Source organism: Saccopteryx leptura, chromosome 3, assembly GCF_036850995.1.
Source record: "Saccopteryx leptura isolate mSacLep1 chromosome 3, mSacLep1_pri_phased_curated, whole genome shotgun sequence".
In the NCBI taxonomy this organism is placed as follows: domain Eukaryota; kingdom Metazoa; phylum Chordata; class Mammalia; order Chiroptera; family Emballonuridae; genus Saccopteryx; species Saccopteryx leptura.
In genome coordinates, this window is record NC_089505.1 from 1,343,213 (window position 1) to 1,362,912 (window position 19,700).

The following is a 19,700-nucleotide window of genomic DNA, read 5'->3' on the forward strand; positions in this document are numbered from 1 at the left end:
CTCCGCACGCTAGGCCGACGCTCTACCACTGAGCCAACCGGCCAGGGCCATTCTCCTTTTTGATGCCCAACTGTCTCATGTGAGGCCAATGGGAGCATCTTCAGGGGGCCCCTCTGTCCTTTTGACATGACCAGAAGCCTTAGTTTTTATATTTTCTGGCCCAACAGGATGTCCCGGCTCGCCATGTTGATCTGGAATCAGCGATTTGTCTAAGGAGGAGCCCTCTTCATCCACGGCACCCCTGCAAGGAGCTGAGGTCACAGGAAATTTAAACCATCAGGGTCCTTCCTCCCTTCCTGTCTCACCAGATTTCCTTGACCTCAGACACTTTGCTCCAGTGACTAAGCTAACAGTTTTGCTGTGAATGACAGACTGTTCCTGACACCTGTGTATTTTCTTTTTCAGTCAGTTTGGGATTAATGAACGTTGGAGTCCTGTATCCCTGTGACTCTGATCCACACACCTGAGCAGGAAGCCTGGCAACATGGCCAGTGAGAGGACTCCTGTTACCCTCCGTGCTCTGGACAAACAGTCTTAGGAGAGAATCACTCTGCCAAGGAGGCAATTGGTCATTAATCCAAAGTTTAAAAAAAGGCTGAGAAGTATGGACATAAAAATGTCAAAAAGAAAAAAAAAATTCTTCTAATTCCCTAGTAGTACTCCCTTTAACACTCCTCCCATCCCTACTGGGTTCACTATGTCTTGAAGGAAAGCAGTTCAATCAAGTTGACTCGCCCCATGGTTTGGAGAAGTTAAATGCCCACAAAAGTTCTTAGTATATTCGGATATTAATAAGGCGTTTGCTTGGCAAACAGAACTGCATGAACGCCTCGAACTGCTGGATCAAAGAGCTCTGAACACGGAAGGCTGCACACCCGTGTGCGCTGCATACCCGTGTGCCCTGCACATCTGTGTGCGCTGCACGTCCAAGCCGGCGTGGAAGCCTAAGGCCGGGCCAAGCGCTCTGCTCTGGATTCTACTTAAGAAATAACAGTCTTTAAAGACAGTGTTATCTATGAGGAAGAAAACAGGAATTACTCTCCAGTTCCATTACAAGCTGACTTTTCCTGCGGCTCTTCAAATGAAGGCTGTGAGGTCGGCTGGGCTGCCTGTGTTCTGGTGGCCGGCACGAGGCTTGAATGTTAAAGCACAGTGTGGGGGCCTTCTGTGACTGCCAGCCCGTCTAGCCTGGGTGAGGAGACTCAGCCTGTTGGAGGAGAGAGGCAGTGCCACCTGCAGGGAGGGACCCTGACCCAACAGCACTGGGTCCTCCCCTCCCCTCCTAACGAAGGCCTCCCAATGCCTTGACCAGTCTCCCTCCTACATCCTGGCTTCAGAGAGACAAGCGCAGAGCCATCATCTTGCAGGGAAAACAGAAGCGATGAAAGCAAAGAAGAGGGAAAACCATCAGCGAAAACAGAAAGACAACCTGCTGAATGTACAAAGATATTCACCAAGGAGGATTCAGATAAGGGGTCACTATCCAAAATTTATGAAGAACTCAGACAACTCAACACCAGAAAAATGAGGAACCCAGTTAAAATGTGAGCCGAAGACCTGAATAGACACTTCACCAAAGAGGGCATACGGATGGCCAACAGACATATGAAAACTTGCTCAACATCGCTAACATCATAGAAACGCACATCAAAGCCTCAACGAGACATCACCTCACAGCTGTCAGAATGGCTCTCATCAATAAGTCAGCAAACAGGTGTTGGTCAGGATGTGGAGGAAGGAAATCCTTGTATACATTTTGTGGGAATGCATATTAGTGTAGATACCATGAAAAACAGTGTAGTTTCCTCAAAAATTTTTAAAAAATGGGATTGCCTTATGACCCATCAAGTCCACTTAAGGCAATATATCTGAAGAAACACAAAACACTAATTTGAAAGAATATCTGCACCCCAGTGCTTCTTGCAGCATGATTTACAATAGCCAAGACATGGAAGTGGCCCAAGAGTCTGTCAACAGACGAGTGGATAAAAAGCTGTGGTACATACAGTGAAATATTGCTCAGTCCTGAAAAGAGAATGAATTCTTACCATTTACAACAGCACGGATGGACCTAGAGGGTGTTACACTAAGTGAAATAAATCAGACAGAGAAAGACAAGTGCCATAGGATTTCTCTTATATGTAGACTCTAAAGAACAAAAGAGCACAAACAAAAGAGAAACAGACACATAGATACAAAACGCAGACTAATGGGTGACAGAGGGGAGGGGTTGGGGGGCTGGGTGAGAAAGGTGAGGGAAAATGAGATACGTTGTGCATGGAGGAAGCCCATAGGGAGTTGCAGTCAGCACTTCCTCAGCCTCCCTCAGCCCGCTGGGCACTGCCGTGGGCTGACGAGACGTGGCCTCCTCTGCTGGCGCCAGTCCCATCCCTGCCTGAGAAGGCCACCACCCAGCTCCACTGCACGCATGTGCTGCCCGCCCCGCGCGGTGTGTGGGACCTGGACCACTCCCAGGGAGGGGAGGGGAACCAGAGCCCGGCATCCTCCCCCAGCTGGTCGGGGCGTGGAGCGGCTTCTCTGTGCGGAGCTGGGACGTTGGCCTGCAAGGAGAAGAGTTCAAGGTCAAAGCAAGCCTATCTTCAAATACCTCAAGTTCTGTCCAGAAAAATTTTACCTTAACCTATCTGACCCTAACAGAGAGAATAACGTCCAACTGTGTGCAAGGTTCTGGAAGACGAATCCCGATGCGGCATGAGGAAGCTCTTCCCAGCGACCAGTCAGGTCCAGAAGGAAGCGGGCTCACCTGACGGGACACGCTTGTGTGTGACCACATGGCACCGACGTTGTTGAGGAATTGAGGCAGACAGTGATCTAACGTCCTCTGAGGTCCCCTCCAACCAGGAGGCGCTATGAGTCCACAGCTCTGGGTGGAGGCCCATCTCCTCCCACGATGCGCGGCCACAGGGCCCGGCACCCAAACACCCGGGGGTGACAGCGGAGAACTGAAGCAGACAGGGTGGGAAGAGGGAAAAGGCAGAAAGGGAGGGGGGGAGGGACTGAAGGCTGTCTTCTTCTTTTTTTTTTTAAATTTTTTATTTTTTTTGCATTTTTCTGAAGCTGGAAACAGGGAGAGACAGTCAGACAGACTCCCGCATGCGCCCGACCGGGATCCACCCGGCACGCCCACCAGGGGCGACGCTCTGCCCACCAGGGGGCAATGCTCTGCCCATCCTGGGCGTCGCCATGTTGCGACCAGAGCCACTCTAGCGCCTGGGGCAGAAGCCACAGAGCCATCCCCAGCGCCCGGGCCATCTTTGCTCCAATGGAGCCTTGGCTGCGGGAGGGGAAGAGAGAGACAGAGAGGAAGGCGCGGCGGAGGGGTGGAGAAGCAAATGGGCGCTTCTCCTGTGTGCCCTGGCCGGGAATCGAACCCAGGTCCTCTGCACGATAGGCCGACGCTCTACCACTGAACTGAAGGCTGCCTTCTGAGTGACAACTGACTATTGTGAGTCACATGCTCAGGCGTTCTGCATGGTGTTCCACATCAGCTCTAATTTGAGTAGCGTTGCCAATTTACTAAAGAAGTAAGGCGCTTGCCCAGGTGACATGGATGCTCTCGGGCAGGGCTGGACTTCAGTCTGGCTGTGTGGACTCTCCCCCGGTCCTGCCTGGCCAGTGGCCATGATCCCCGTGAGCCGCCTAGGGGCCCCATAAGACGTCTCGCTCTGAGACAGTCTGTGTGCCGTCATCCACGTTTCCGATGGCCTGGAACTTATCTGAGCACCAGCATCCGAGGCTGCACGGTGCCCTTTCTCTAATCCAGGTACCTAGTGCTAACATCATCCTGCATAGCACATGGTGGCAAAACCCCCTCTGCCTTGCTGATGGGTCACCTGCTTCTGTCCAGCCGAATGGATGCCTGGCTTGTCATTGGGCAGGCTTCGCGGCTGCCGACCTGAACCGCTCCCTGTCCTCTGCTGGGGGACCTGAGAAAGTTAGTCTGGGCACCACCGGCCTGCTTCCTCCGTGCTACCGAAAGAGAGCATTCTGGGGACAGTATTGACTTACAGCACAAAGGAACCCGATAAAACAGGGGTCCCCAAACTATGGTCCGCTGGCCACATGCAGCCCCCTGAGGCCATTTATCCGGCCCCCACCACACTTCTGGAAGGGGCACCTGTTTCATTGGTGGTCAGTGAGAAGAGCATAGTTCCCATTGAAATACTGGTCAGTTTGTTGATTTAAATTTACTTGTTTTTTATTTTAAATATTGTATTTGTTCCCATTTTGTTTTTTTACTTAAAAATAAGATATGTGCAGTGTGCATAGGGATTTGTTCATAGTTTTTTTTTATACTCTGGCCCTCCAACGGTCTGAGGGACAGAGAACTGGCCCCCTATGTAAAAAGTTTGGGGACCCCTGCGATAAAAGATTGAGAAGTACTTCCGACGTGAATTACAGTGACTCATCCGATTAAGTGGATTAAATGACCACGGAGTCCTGGATCGGATCAGCCTCTGGTCACACTCCTGAACACGCAGGCAAACACCCCCCGCAGTGCAGCGATCCGTGCCTGAGAGACAGATTCATACTGTAAGGCAGCTCCACCGAGAGCCCCCCCCCCCAGTCTCTGCGGCGTCTCCCCCAGGGGCGCACTGCTTCTGCGGGTCACCTGAGGAGGAGGGGCTCGTGGCAGCCCCGCGGCGGGCTTTGCTCCTGTGTGAGTTCGTGGATGGGAAAGCACAGAATGACTAGGCAGACCCAGCGCTGTAAGTGATCTGCAGTCTCCCCGCCCCCTTAGCTGATCGTTTTCATAAGCAATCCCCAATAGATTCCAACATCATTCCTCTTTGGCAAGCGATACTCTACTTGCCTCTCACCTGATGCCCCCTTGCTTGGAGTGTGCCAACCTGGTGTCTAGAAACAGAGTCAAACCCAGGGTGCAGGTGTGTAAAGCTTCCCAGTGAGAGGCAGCCAGGACCAGCTCTGGGCCCCTGGGAGTGGAGTCAGGTTTTACGACCTTGGCCACTTTTAAGCGGGCCCCCCACGGCACCTCCGGCAAAGGACAGGGCAGGGGAAGTGTGGGAGCACCCTCCCCTCAGGTTCTCACTCATTCTTACCTGGCCATCTGGCACTGAGGAAGCCCCCAACTGGCTCTACTCCTCGGTGTCCTCATCTGTGACATGGGAGCAGCCGCAGCCACCCCACAGGGACGCAGCTCCTCAAAGCCACCTGGGGCTGAGCACAGCTCAGCAGGTGTGAGCGTACTTCCACCCCCCTTCCCGCCATGCTGTCTGTCACGGGCAGTGGCGCCCTTGATGTCCTCCTCTGGTTTGGGCCAGCAGGGCCTGGGATCCGAGAACAGGCTGGAGGTGGAGGCCGTGGTGCTAAGACCAAAGCCGGGGATGGGCACGTTGAACTCTTAGAAGAAACCAGAGACCACCTCAGTCTCCCCAAGTCAGCCGGCAGCGCTGCCAATGGTTTGTTACTTTCAAATCAGAAACCCCTGTCCCCTGCTGCCTACCCTTGGCCTTGGTTGGTCACAGTACAGCGGGTCCCTTGAATAGCACTGTTTTGTTCAACATGGTTTCTTTATAAGGTTGATGAGATGCTGTAGGAACGTCTCTCTTGTTCCTATCAATCACCCGTCATTTCTCTTCAAGTGGCAGAACCTACTGAGGATATGGAGGGAGGACTTACCGCACAACCAGGAATTTAACCTCGTCTCATGCATTTGCCTTTCCGTACTGAATAGTCAGGGGTATCATTGTCTGGATGACCTTTGTAACTACAACTTTTGTTCCAGAAATGCTTCCCCCAAAGGGCGGCTCTGTCTCCTGAACCCACTCACTGAGGTTCAGGTAAACCGGCCCGCGCAGGGGCAGAAGTCCCCCCTGTCCTGTCCTGGCAGCCCCGAGCACGGCACCTGTGTGAGCCAGGCAAGGGTGCCGCAGGCCTGCCGGTCTCCCGGGGCCCCCTGCTCCCCGCTTCTTTAAGAAAACAGGAACCAGCAGCGGCGATGGGAAGGAGGGCCTCTGGGTCAGTGCTCTGAGCATGCTGCTGTCCACTGACTGGTCAGCAGAAGAAAAGGAGGAAAGAAAAGTGGATTCGACGTCTGGTGTTCTCACGTGTAGAGGTACCAACAGGCCACCTTCACGGGGCAGGTCCCCCACGCAGCCAGGATCCCCCACCCCCACCCAGGAAGATGGGTCACCTGTTTCCCTGGCATCTGGGTGCACCCAACACCATGCTGACGGGGCACCCTGACCACAGGCAGAAATGTCTAGGACCACAAGACAGCAGGACGAGAATGCTCCTGACTCACCCTTGACCTGCACATCTAGAACCAGCCCTGCATGCCGGGCAATGGCCTTTTCCCTTCAAACTGCAGTCATTATGAGGGGGGTTCCTGTACCAAAGTCCAAGTATGACCTTACTCCATGCTTCTCCAACTACAGGAGCCAGACTCCAATTCTGTGTGGAGGGGATGAGAAACAGAGAATTCAACAAATACGACCAAAAAAAACAAAAACAGTTTACGACAAATTTTGAGAGGATAATATATTTTAATAACCCCACAAACATGGGAATAACGATCAAGGTCGGGAAGAAGGGCCTCAGGAAAACTGTCCAGTTGAATTCAGACTGGGCGGAAGGGTGGACGCACTGTGAGGGCAGACTCTCTTCTTGACCCTCAGGGGCTCCAGGCTGTAATTAGACACAGGAAGGGTTCTCAATAACCTGCTCCTGACGTCCATGGAGATGCGGGATCGTTGGCAGGTGCACACCTCGACCATCCTGTTGGCCTCAAGGATTCAAGTGGGAAAAACACATCCAGTTCTTAACTCACAGGCAGTGATGAGAAGAAACCCGCCCTGCCTGCTGCACTCTACAATATGTAGCGATAGAAAAGAAGGACCAGTCAGTCCTCTCCCTTGCACACACCGCATGCGTTTCTGCATCGCCCTCACCTGCAGCTGGTGGCTTCCGGCCCCTGACTCCCACCCGCAGCATGGGTGGTACCCCTTGGAACACAGCACCTCCCACTCCAGCATTTAAAATACTGACCTCACCCGCATCTTGCCTTGGCCTCAACAAGTTTGTCATGCAGGCATGACATGCTTCCTTTGAACAGATGACTGTGCATCGGTTGGAACGCAGCAAAAACATTTAAAAAATATGCTTAGTGCTCACCTCGTCACCCTCCGCCGGCTCTGGCAATGGCCTGGAGAGGCTGGAGTCCCCCATCAGGCAGCTCAGAGGCCCTTCCTGGGGTTTTACTCCCACTGCTGTGGGTGCAGTCAGGCTGGAGGGCTGGGCTGCAGGTGGAGTCCTTGGGTTCTGGGCCGGGAGGCTGAGCGCTGGTCTTGGGGCCGGATCGGACTGTAGAGCGGTGGTCCTGGTGCTGGATGCTGGAGCACAGGCTGGGAGGCGGGACTGGATGCTGAAGTCCTAGACGGTGTGTTGGGCCTGATGCTGGAGTGACAGCCTGGCAGGCGAGTCCAAAGTTTGGGTCGCAGGTTAGGGACATTGGACCAGATGCTGGAGCGCTGGCCAGGATGGCAGGGCCATTGCAGAAGCGCTGGCTAGGAATGCTGGGTCGGTGGTGGAGTGACAGCCCAGAAGGCGGGGCTGGATGGTGGATGGCTCGCTAAGGACATTGGACCTGATGCTGAGTGACAGCCAGGAGGCGGGACTGGAGGCGCTGCTTAGGGACCTTGGGGCGGATGCTTGAATGACAGCCCAGGAGGTGGGGCCGGATAGTGGAGCGCCGGCTAAGGACATTGGACCTGATGTTGAGTGACAGCCAGGAGGCGGGGCTGGAGGCAGGGCCAGAGGCTGGAGTGCCGGTTAGGGACGTTGGGCGGATGCTGGAATGACCCCCCAGGAGGCAGGGCCAGATAGTAGAGTGCTGGCTAGGGACATTGGACCTGATGCTGAGTGACAGCAAGGAGGCGGGGTCAGAGGCTGGAGCACCCGTTAGGGGTTAGGGACATTGGGCCAGATGCTTGAATGACAGCCCAGGATGCAGGGACGGATAGTGGAGCGCTGGCCATGGACATTGGACCTGATGCTGAGTGGCAGCCGGGAGGCAGGGCCAGAGGCTGAAGAGCTGATTAGGGACATTGGACCTGAAACTGAGTGACAGCCGGGAGGCAGGCTGGTTGCTGAAGCACCAGCCCTGGATGTTGGGTTGGGTGGTGGAGTGCGGCCTGGAACATTGGACTGAATGCTGGAGTGACAGCCCAGCAGGCAGGGCAGGAGGCTGGGTCGCAGGTTAGGGACGTTGGGCCAGATCCTGGATCGCTGGCCCACGACTGGTTGTCTGACACTCCTCTCCTCAGGCGCTGGCAGAGTCCTCTTCCCCCATAGCTGAGCTGAGGGAAGGATGATGTGAAGACAGCCAGTAGGCCTTGTGGGGACAGGGTGGTCCTTCCTCTTCTGCTTCCTGGACTCTAGGAGGAGACAGGACCCCAGGATGTGACTGTACCACTGAAGGCTCGCTCAGTGCCTTCTGGATGTCATGATTGAAGCCGAGGCGGTTCATCTCTGCTACCACTTCAAGGTCCATGTCCCCCCAGGGCACATCGCAGGACGGCTCAGGTTGTTCCTTTTGGCCATTATTTACCCACAGATCTTTGAAGATTTCCTCAAAGGCTGATCTCTCGCTGGGGTTTAGAGCCATTAAGTTCTTTAATAAGGCTTGACATTCCTCCGACAGAATACCTGGTATCGTGGATTGTCCAGTCATAACTTTCCTCTATATTTTAAGTCTTGACCTGTGAATGGCAGCTGTCCAGTCACCACCTGGTAGAGTATAATATCAAGGATCCAGGCGTCCAGTTTCCGACACTCATCCCTTCGGCCCAGCGGCATCTCGGGCGCCATGTAGCACACAGTCCCACAGTAAGCTGTCAGTTCTTCCCTTGTCACCTCCCTCCCTAACCCGAAGTCTGTTACCTTCACCTTGAAATCTTCATCCACCAGGACATCCTCTGGTTTTGGTCCTGTGGATGATGCCGTGCGGATGACAGTACCAGAGAGCTGAAACAGCTGCCGAAAGATGCACCGCGCTGCCGCCTCGCTCCTCCGGCCTGTGTTGTCTCAGTAGTCGTGCATCCCCGCTGCTCACATACTCCATAATGATGAACGATTCTGAGTCCGCGCCACCACTAACTTGATCACATTCAGATCGCTTAAAACCTTGCGGAAGTCAGCCTCCCTGAATGCATAAGGGCAGTCCCTTGTACTTGACAATTTTCACTGCGACAAATGTGCCTGTAGGGACATGTCAGGCCAGCTTTACCGAGACAAAGCTCCCTGTGCCCAGGGTAATTTCCCACGCCGCACCTCTTCCACTAGGGGTGACTATCACTAAAGAGTCATCAGACATGGTGACTTGGTCTAAACAATGAAAATAACTAAACGGAAACACAAAGGGGTCAGTCCTAAAACTATCCCTATGTTGAATCCAAGTTGTCTGAGCCAAGTCAGCGTCCAAAGAGAATAGTCTGGTGGCTTCCAGCCCCTGGCTCCCCTCCCGCAGCATGGGTGGTCCCCCTGGAACATAGCACCTTCCACTCCAGCATTTAAAATACTGACCTCACCCACATCTTGCCTTGGCCTCAACAAGTTTGTCATGCAGGCATGACTTGCTTTCTATTCACTGATGACTGTGCATCTGTTGGGATGCAGCAAAACATTTTTAAAGCCCTCTTAGCACTCTCCTCGCCACCCTCCACCAGGCCTGGCAATGGCCTGGAGAGGCTGGAGTCCCCCCATCAGGCAGCTCAGAGGCCCTTCCTGGGGTTTTACTCCCACTGCTGTGGGTGGGGTCAGGCTGGAGGGCTGGGCTGCAGGTGGAGTCCTTGGGTTCTGGGCCTGGAGGCTGAGTGCTGGTCCTGGGGCCGGATTGGATCATAGAGCAGTGGTCCCGGGGCTGGATTTTGGAGCACTGGCCCGGGAGGTGGGACTGAATGCCGAAGTAGGCCTTGTGGGGACAGGGTGGTCCTTCCTCTTCTGCTTCCTGGACTCTAGGAGGAGACAGGGCCCCAGGATGTGACTGTACCACTGAAGGCTCGCTCAGTGTCTTCTGGATGTCCTCATGATTGAAGCCTTGGCAGTTCATCTCTGCTACAATTTGGGGGTCCAGGTTCCCCCGGGTCACATTGCCGTATGGCTCTAGTTGTTCCTTTTGGCCATTATTTACCCACGATCTTTGAGGATTTCATCAAGGGTTGATCTCTCGTGGGGGTTGAGAGCCATCAAGTTCTTTAGTAAGGCTTGACACTCCAGTGACAAAAAACCTGGTATTGTGAATTTCCCAGTAATAATATTCTTTTTTACTTTTGTTAAATCCTGGTCCCTAAATGGCAACCATCCTGTCACCATGTGAAATAGGATTACACTGAGGTCCCAGATGTCCACCTTCCATCCCTCGTGAGTTCAGCTCTGCAGCATCTTGGGCGCCATATATACTACACATCCCACACAGTAGGTTCGCAGTTTGTCCTTTTTTAACTTCTTCCCTAAACGAAATAATGTTACTCTGATGTTTTTGTCTGCATCGACCAGGACATTTTCCAGCTTTAGGTCCCTGTGGATGATACACAGCCTATGGCAGTACTGTAGTGCTGAAAGAAGATACTGAAAATGCATGGTGCTTCTGCCTCGGTGCTTAGGGCGGTTCCTACATAAATAATCAAATAGGTCACGCCACTCACATCCTAAATAATGATGTATAGTTTAAAGTCTGTGACAATCAGCTCCGCCAACTTTATTACATTTGGATGGTTTAATGCTTTAAGGAAGTCATCCTCCCAAAGGCACTAGGGAAGACCCTTATGCTTACAATTTTTACAGCAACTTATAAGCCCACTGGGATGTGCCGACCCAGCTTAACCATGCCAAAGCCCCCCTTACCCAGGGTGCGAACAAACAGATAATTTCCCACATTGCTCCTCTTCTACCAAGTGGTTAATCCAGAGTCACCAGACATGGTGACTTGACGATGTTAAAAATTGGATCTAACCAAATCTAAGGCACCTAAACCAAAATCCAAAAAGAATAGTCCAAGTCTCAATGTGAATCCAAATCACCTTCCCTTCTGAGGAAGTACCAGGACCTCCGACATTCTACCCACTTCTGCACATGGCGCAGTAAGTTGCCTGCCTCCAGCCTCCCCTCAGTTCTTTCCGCCGAGGCTCCTGTCCCTAATTGCAGCTGCATCAGAGACCTCTTTTCTGTTCCAAGTGTGTGTTTTCCCGTGGAGATGTCCTGGACACATCCACTCTACCTACTCGTCGGTGGCCAGAGCTTGAATTGTGGGATGCTAATTCTCTCTGACCACTCCGAGGACTGAGGGTGGCCATGGGGGCAAAGGAATCCAAACCTGACCCTAAAACACCCCTGGGGTGCCTTATCCAGAATCTCTCAAACATTGATCCCTCCCTAAAAAAGAAACTTATTTTCTTCTGCAATGTAGCCTGGCTACAATACCCAGTAGATAACCAGACAAAGTGGCCTCCTAAAGGGACTTTCAATTTTAATACCCTGATTGATTTATGGAACTATTGCCAAGAAACTGGAAAATGGTCGGAGATCCTTTATATTCAGGGCTTCTGGCATTGGCGCTCTTGTCCTAATAATCTCTGTGCAGGCTGCGTTACAGCACAGGTCACTTTGTCCAGAAAAACCTCAGCTAAAGCCTCTGCTTCAGGTCTTTCTTGCTTTGCCGACTTCCCTGAGGAACTCTCTTTCCCACATGCACGAATCCTTCAGTCCTATCAGATTCCTTCTCTCCCTTTGCCGGATCCAGTTGTTCATCTGGTTGCAAATAATAGTATCTCTCTCTTCTCTCCTGTCAGCGCTCACACAGATTCTGCTCCAGGCCACTGGAGGGAGCCAACCTCCTATGCCCTTTCTGCAAGGTGGCTGGAATGGAAAAAGTTGTAAGGGTTCATGTCCCCCTCTCTGTCTCTGATCTGCCTGAAATCAAATCGCATTTAGGCTCCTACTTTTTTTTTTTTTTTTTTTGGATTTTTCTGAAGCTGGAAACGGGGAAAGACAGTCAGACAGACTCCCGCATGCGCCCGACCGGGATCCACCCGGCACGCCCAGCAGGGGCGACGCTCTGCCCACCAGGGGGCGATGCTCTGCCCCTCCAGGGCGTCGCTCTGCCGCAACCAGAGCCACTCTAGCGCCTGGGGCAGAGGCCAAGGAGCCATCCCCAGCACCCGGGCCATCTTTGCTCCAATAGAGCCTTGGCTGCGGGAGGGGAAGAGAGAGACAGAGAGGAAGGAGAGGGGGAGGGGTGGAGAAGCAGATGGGCGCCTCTCCTGTGTGCCCTGGCCGGGAATTGAACCCGGGTCCCCCGCACGCCAGGCCGACGCTCTACCGCAGAGCCAACCGGCCAGGGCCTAGGCTCCTACTTTACTAATCCTACCGCCTATACCAGGGAATTCCAATATCTCACTCAGGCACATGATCTCACTTGGAATGATCTCTATGGCATTATGTCTTCTACCCTTACCTCCAGTGAACGGGACCAGATCTGGATGGCAGCAAGGGCTCATGCAGATAAGGTCCACATCTCAAACCCTCAAATGCCAACGGGGCCAGAGGCAATCCCTGACATGGACCCCAACTGGGATTACCAAATGGGACAAACAGGTAGGAGACGATGAGATAAAGTAATTTAATATCTTATAGCAGGCATCAAAGACGCAGCTCAAAAGGTAGTTATCTATGACAAATTAAGGGAAATTACTCAGGGACCTGAGGAAAATCCGGCTCTCTTCTTAAATCGCCTCACTGATGCTAAGGTCCTCCATACTCATACAGACCCTACTTCCAGTGCCAGGCCCACTGTATAAGCTGCACACGTCATTTCTCTATCTGCCCAGATTTTCAGAGGAAAGTGAAAAAGGCACAAGACGGCCCCCAAACCCCTATCCGAGACCTGATGAACATGGCGTTTAAGGTTTTTAATGGGAGGAACAGGCTGAGGCTGCTGGTCAGGCCCGCATGCAGCAGAAGGTCACACTGCAAACCCAGGCTCATGTGGCAGCCCTGAGGCTGGCAGAGCACCAGGGGCAAGGCACGGGAGGTGCCCCACCAAGTCCAGACCACAAAGAGGAATCCCACCAGGAGCTTGCTTTAAATGTGGAAAGGAGCGTCACTGGTCCCGGCAGAGTCCCTGCCCGAGACCACCCACTAAGCCCTGCCCTAAATGCAAGCAGCCCGGTTATTGGCAGAGCGATCGCCCCTTTTTGGCAACAGGCTTTTCTTCGGGCCTCTATGTGGAGGACAAGCCACCCCAATGGGAGGCCTGGCCAGCCGGGAAGGCCCACCGCTTGAACTCCTAGGCCTCAGGGATGATGGACAGGGCTCCAACTCAGAGACCCCATCACCCTCACTGAACCCAGGGTAGTGCTACAAATAGCGGGTAAGTCCATCTCATTTCTTGTGGACACGGGGGCTTCCTTCTCTGGTTTGCCATCACACTCTGGACCTCTAGTTCCCTCACAGGCTGAGGTTATGGGAGTGGATGGGACCCCTTCTTTTTCTCTTCGCACACTTCCCATGGGCTGTCACTCCAGCATCTGAGATGCCCATTATCCCTAACCTGTGACCCACCCTCCGGCCCTGCCTCCTGAGCTGTCACTCCAGCATCTGGTACAAAGTCCCAGGCCAGAACTCCACCATCCGACCCAAGGTCGAGGGCTGGCACTTCAGCAACAGGCAAGCCCCCTGGGCTCTCATTCCAGCATCAGTTCCAATGTCCTTAACTGACACTCTAGCCTTTGGCCCCGCCTCCCAGGCTGTCACTCAGCCATCAAGTCCAAGGTCCCGCCTCCTGGGCTGTCACTCCACCACCTGACCAATGTCCCCAGCCCATGCTTCAGCAACAGGCCCCGCCTCCCTGGCCAGTGCTCCAGCATCCTGCCCAACACATGGCCAGCACTTCAGCATCCAGTCCCTCCTTCTGGGCCGCTGCTCTTCTGTATTCACATTCATTGCTACCTTCAATAATTCACTTGTCCTCTGAGCTTCTATTTCTCCTTTTATAAAATACAAATATTAATAGTGACCTGATAGAATTATTGTGAGAAGTAAAAATAATGTTTACAGAAAAGTGTAAATGAAGCACATTGTAAGCATGTACAGTGTAGTGGTTACACAATCAGACATTTTACAAAATGATCCCATACTTTGTCCAGTATCCACCCTCTGCCCAACATAGTTATTAAGCTCTAATTGACTCTGAAGGTGTGAACAGGCGAGTAAGGAGCTTCAGGCACTTCAGAAACGCCTCCGATGGGATATGTATCTAAACCAAGTGGAGGGCAGGAGTAAATATCTTTTCATGAGAGGTTTCCGAGTGTTTGCACAAATGGACATGAACCAGTGTCATCATTGCTTTTCTGCACAGACATGGTTCCTTAAGTAACACGGAAGTTTACCTACACGGCCTACTCAAGGTCACCTGAGAAGTCCTTTGTGTAATTGGGAAATAGATATTCAAAGTGTGTACCTTGTAGCCTCACTGCAGATCTGAATTTACAGCATCCTTTGGCGAGTGCTGGAGGGAGCAGTCATCTTCAATGTTCACAGAGAGGCTCCAACCAGCTGGCCGTCCCTCAGCCTCTGCATGTGCGCCAGACCTGCAGACCCAGGCTTCAGCCCTGTTCTCTCCTAGCGTATCTGCCCCAGAAGCTGAGTGAAGACAGAACAGGGATGTGTGTTGTAAGGTGTTGCAGTTTAGGGACGTTTGGCCAAGCCCTGGATCCCTAGCCCACCACTGGGAGTCTGACACTCCTCTCCTCAGGCGCTGGCAGGGTCCTCTTCCCCCATAACTGAGCGGAGGGAAGGATGATGTGAAGACAGCCAGTAGGTCCTTGTGGGGAGAAGGCTGTCTTTCCTCTTCTGCTTCCTGGACTCTAGGAGGAGACAGGGCCCCAGGATGTAACTGTACCACTGAAGCCTCGCTCGGTGCCTTCCGGATGTCGTCATGATTGAGCCGAGGCGGTTCATCTCTGCTACCACTTGGAGGTCCATGTCCCCCCAGAGCACATCGCAGGATGGCTCAGGTGGTTCCTTTTGGCCGTTATTTACCCATGGACCTTTGAGGATTTAATCAAAGCCTGATCACTCGTGGGGGCTGAGAGCCTTTAAGGTCTTTAATAGGGCTTGACACTTTGTCATTGTAGTGGCTCTCAAACCTGGTATAGTGAATTTCCGAGTCATAATGTTTTTTTTGACTTTCGTTAAATCCTGGCCTCTAAATGGCAACCGTCCTGTCACCATGTGAAATAGAACTATACGGATGCCCCAGATGACTGCCTTACAGCCCTCGTAAGTGCATATCTGCAGGATCTCAGGGGCCATATACTACACGGTCCCACAGTAGATTTTTAGTTTATCCTTTTCAACTTCCTTCCTGAACCAGACTCTGTTATTCTGATGTTTTTGTCTGCATTGATCACAATGTTCCCCAGTTTCAGGCACCTGTGGACAATACCCAGCCTGTGGCCGTACTGTAGTGCCGAAAGGAACTGCCCGATAATGCGTCGTGCTTCTGTCTCGGTGCTCGGGCAGTTCCTAGGTAAATAGTCAGAGGTCACCACCGCTGACATACTCCATGACGATGCAGAATATGGAGTCCCTGACCATCACCTTCAACAGCTTAATTATATTGGGATGGTTTCACACTTTAAGGAACCTCACGGAAGGCGTTAGGGCAGTCCCTTAAACTTACAATTTTTACAGCAACATATATGCCCGATAGGATGTGCCGGGCCAGCTTAACCGTGCCAAAGCCCCCTGTGACCAAACATGGTGACTTGATGATGTTAAAAATCCAAGGCGCCTAAACCAAACCAGAATACAGAGAGAATAGCCTGAGTCACAATTTGAACCCAAATCACCTTCCCTCAGCCTGCCAACTCAGCCTGCCCACTGGCCTAGTCATTCCGCCTACTGCCTCAGTGTTCCCACTTTACATGGTGACTCAGCCTGGCCAATAAGCTTGCCCATTCAGCTGGGCCCCACATCTTGGTCACTGCTCTTGGCCTCTCAGCCCAGCACCCCCCAGCATGTCCACTCAGCATGGTCCATCAGCCTACCCTTTCAGTCTGGACTCTCAGCCTGCCCACTCCACATAGCCACTGAGTCTGCCTTCTGAGCCTGTTTCTCCCGCATGCCCTGTCAGCTTGGACCCTCAGCCTGGCCACTTAGGCCACTTAGCCTGGCCACGCAGCCTGCACTCAGCTTGACCCTTCATGTTGGCCACTGCAAATAACCCCTCATCCTGGCCCCACAAACTACCCTTTCAGCCTCCTTCTCAGCATCCCCACTCCACGTGGCCCCTTTTCCTGGCCCCTTAGCATGGAACTTCAGCCTGGACTCAGCCAGCCTACTCCTCATGGCCACTCAGACTGCCCACTCAGCCTGCCCATTCAGCCTGGCCCTTCTGCCTATCCAATCAGCCTGGCCCAACAGCCTTCCCACTGCATATGGACCCGCCAGTGCCCACTCCACATGTGTCCTGAGCATTGCACCTCAGTCTGGCACCTCTTTCAGGCCACTGGACTGGCACCTCAAACTCTTTCCTCACCTTGTGCCCAGGGTGTGACGAACAGAAAATTTCCCACATTGCCCCTCTTCTACCAAGTGTTTACTCCAAACTCACCAGACATGGTGACTGGACGATATTAAAAATCCAATCTAACTCAATCTTAAGTGCCTAAACCAAATCACAAGCCCAAAAGAATATACCCCGAGTCACAATCTGAACCCAAATCGCTTTTTCTTCTGAGGAAGAACTAGGACCTCTGACTTTCCACCCACTTTGGCACATGGTGCAGTAAGAAGTTTTAGGAACAAAAGTGTTGAGATGCCTGACACATAGATACTCAATGAAAAGTAAATGTTAAAAAAATAGTTAGAAAAGTCCTTTAATTTGTTACTGTGAAGGTCTCAAGTAGGCTCCAAAAGCATAGTTACAGAATAATGGTGAGGTGGATCGAGAAAATACCAACCTGCCAAGGATTTCTCAAGTGAATCCTTGAGGATTTTTAGCAGATACTGAGGTGCCTACCCCATTATCTATTTCTCTATTTTTCCTTGGTAATATAACAAGGGTCACCATATAATTTATCATCCAAACTAGGACACTTGAGAGAAAAAGGTGAAGCTATTAATAATTATACCAAGACAACAAAGAGAAAATAGACTTTCTAGAAAATTGGGAGAAATGATCATCCTAAAAATAACTCCTGATTTTTAGCTGCATACTTGGTTATTTGGAATAAAGACTGCATTGTTCCGACTCTCTTACCCTTATGGGTGACATCGTGTATAAATGGTACCAGAGTATAGTGGCCACTCCCCACTCCCCAAATTTTACAGGGGTGTCAATATCTTGACTAATGTTGGTTCTTGCTTCTTGTGGAAAATGGTAGGAAATGCTTTGGAAGGCTGCACTTTGAATGTATCTTTAATGGGTTTCTTTCTCCTTCCTGATGGCTGAAATGTGGTTCTTCTGGCTAGAGCTTTAGCAGCCATCTTGGAACATTGGATCATGACTGGCATGATGCACATAAGATAAAAGGAGCTGAGTCTTTGATGAATCTGGTGCTAACCTTATCAGGCTTGTCTACCTTTTGTCTATTGTGTGAGGAATCAATACACACTTATCTTGAGTAATCTTATGTTATTTGGAGTTTCTTGAGGTTGAAACTAATCCTATTAGATGAGAATGTATAACAATGGTTCCTAAAAACAGTATAATGTGAGCCAGAAATGCAAGCCATATATGTAATTTAAATTTATCTAGTAGTCTTCTTAGAAAGTGATAAGAAACAGATGAAATTAATTTTAGTTTATATGATATTAGCAAGGACATGTTTGCTATAGTATTTATTTCATGCATATATAACTTGTCATATAACTAGCTTGTGTTAAATTGTGACAAAGATACCTTCCTTCACTATTCCTAGTAAATTCTTAAATCTTTAACTTATACAGGTGTCTGTTGCTCAGAACACTTTAAAATGTTACGCTTCCAAAGCACGTCCACACAGAGAAGACGGGAAGCATGACGTTACTCTACGGGATGCACACTGCACTCCGAAGGGGAAGCAGCAGTGTATTTTTGGCTGAGAGGGAAGGTGCTGGGGTCCAAGAAGCTCTGACAGGGCTTCCTAAGAGCCAAGTTCAACTCTGAGTCCAACTCATCTGGTGATTGGACTTTGACTAGGAGATGAACCTGGCACAGCCTGAATTTTCTTATCCATAAAATTGAAAAATAAATTTTACCAGTAAAGCAAGTAAAAGCATATTACAAACAAATTATAAAGCAATGTATAAATGCCATGAATTACTTAGCTTTCTTCTATACTTCTTGTAATGCCTTTTTACATGCCCACTACATACTTTTCAATAAATGGTGACATGGAATTTCTACAGCAGGTCAAAAATAATTATCTCTTCTAATGAGTCACTTTTGGGGAGTTGCATCAAATTTTACTTCTTAGAGCAGTACTGGAAATTCAATTACAGTATTTGAAAAGCATTTTTGCCCTTGGATATCTGGGATATAACATTTTATATAAATTTTACAAGCTAGGTACAGGACTACCTTGTAATATTGTGTATAGATTTATTGAAACACAATTGTATTTTATTCTTACAAACAGTTTTATAGCTTCATAACATGTTTTGTTTTATTTTTCTCCCTTTGACAAGGAAAACAACTTGGTCAAAATCCAGCTGCATTGTTCATATGGTATTCGCTCAGCCAAAATTAGCTCCATAGTGTTGGAATCTTTTCTTCTTTCAAACAAGCAAGACCAAATAAACACAGAGTTATTTTTAATTTTTTCTATAAAAATTACAATTATTTTGCTTTTTAAAATTTCCTTGGCAAAATATTGACAGTGAGGACATTCATTGTCTGGATATATGAGAAAGATTTCTATTTTCAAGTTTCCTAGAAAAATTAATTCTGTTTTTTGGGAGTCATCTCAAGGGGTTTATCACAGTTGTTTTATTATATGGAGTTTAAATATATACTTAATTTTATACTTGTTAAAATATAGTATAAAAATAGATTTACATATTATCCTCAACAAAAATATGCCCCTCCAAGTCTCTAATTTCTTATTTTCTTCTTCTCCACTTGCCTCCATGAAAACAGATAATTTTTACAAATTGTCTATGAGCAAGTTCTTGTTATTTTAATTCAAGTCGCTGGACACAAACTTCTTTAGAATATGTTGCCCTAGGGTGTTTGGATTTTACCTCATATCAAAGACTTCTTTCTAAATCTGTATCAATCATGCTAAATGAGCTGCACTGTGGTCAGTGTACTGCCCACAGGAAACAGAGGGTTTGTTAGACATTGTGTGGCTTTGACTTCATGACTGGAGGTGCTGACTGAGTATCAGGTCTGACCCCAGACTGCACATCATGGGCAACATCCTTGCAAAGATCACAATCTTCTGTCCTCTTCTCCTTCCTCCTCTTACCGCTCCTCCTCCTCTTCCTCTCTCAATGAAATCAAAGGCATGTGGCAGGCCATTTTCAGTAGTGCCATGCCCCCTGAGTTGCAGTATTTATATTTCAAAAGAAAAAAATTAGGTTGTGATACCAACCTTTGAGTGTAGTCACAATGAGTACGTAATTATCAAACACCATGCCTTTTGAACTTTCTAAAAGGTTGTATAAAAATCCTC

General features: G+C 50.2%; 1 long non-coding RNA gene across 1 annotated transcript; it reads left to right on the forward strand.

Moving 5' to 3' along the window:
- The first annotated feature begins 8,116 nt into the window (after positions 1 to 8,116).
- On the forward strand, positions 8,117 to 18,507 carry LOC136398620 (uncharacterized). The gene is made up of 3 exons (XR_010750007.1): positions 8,117 to 10,455; positions 12,500 to 12,633; positions 17,992 to 18,507. It is a non-coding gene; the product is annotated as an uncharacterized lncRNA (long non-coding RNA).
- The last annotated feature ends 1,193 nt before the right edge of the window (positions 18,508 to 19,700 follow it).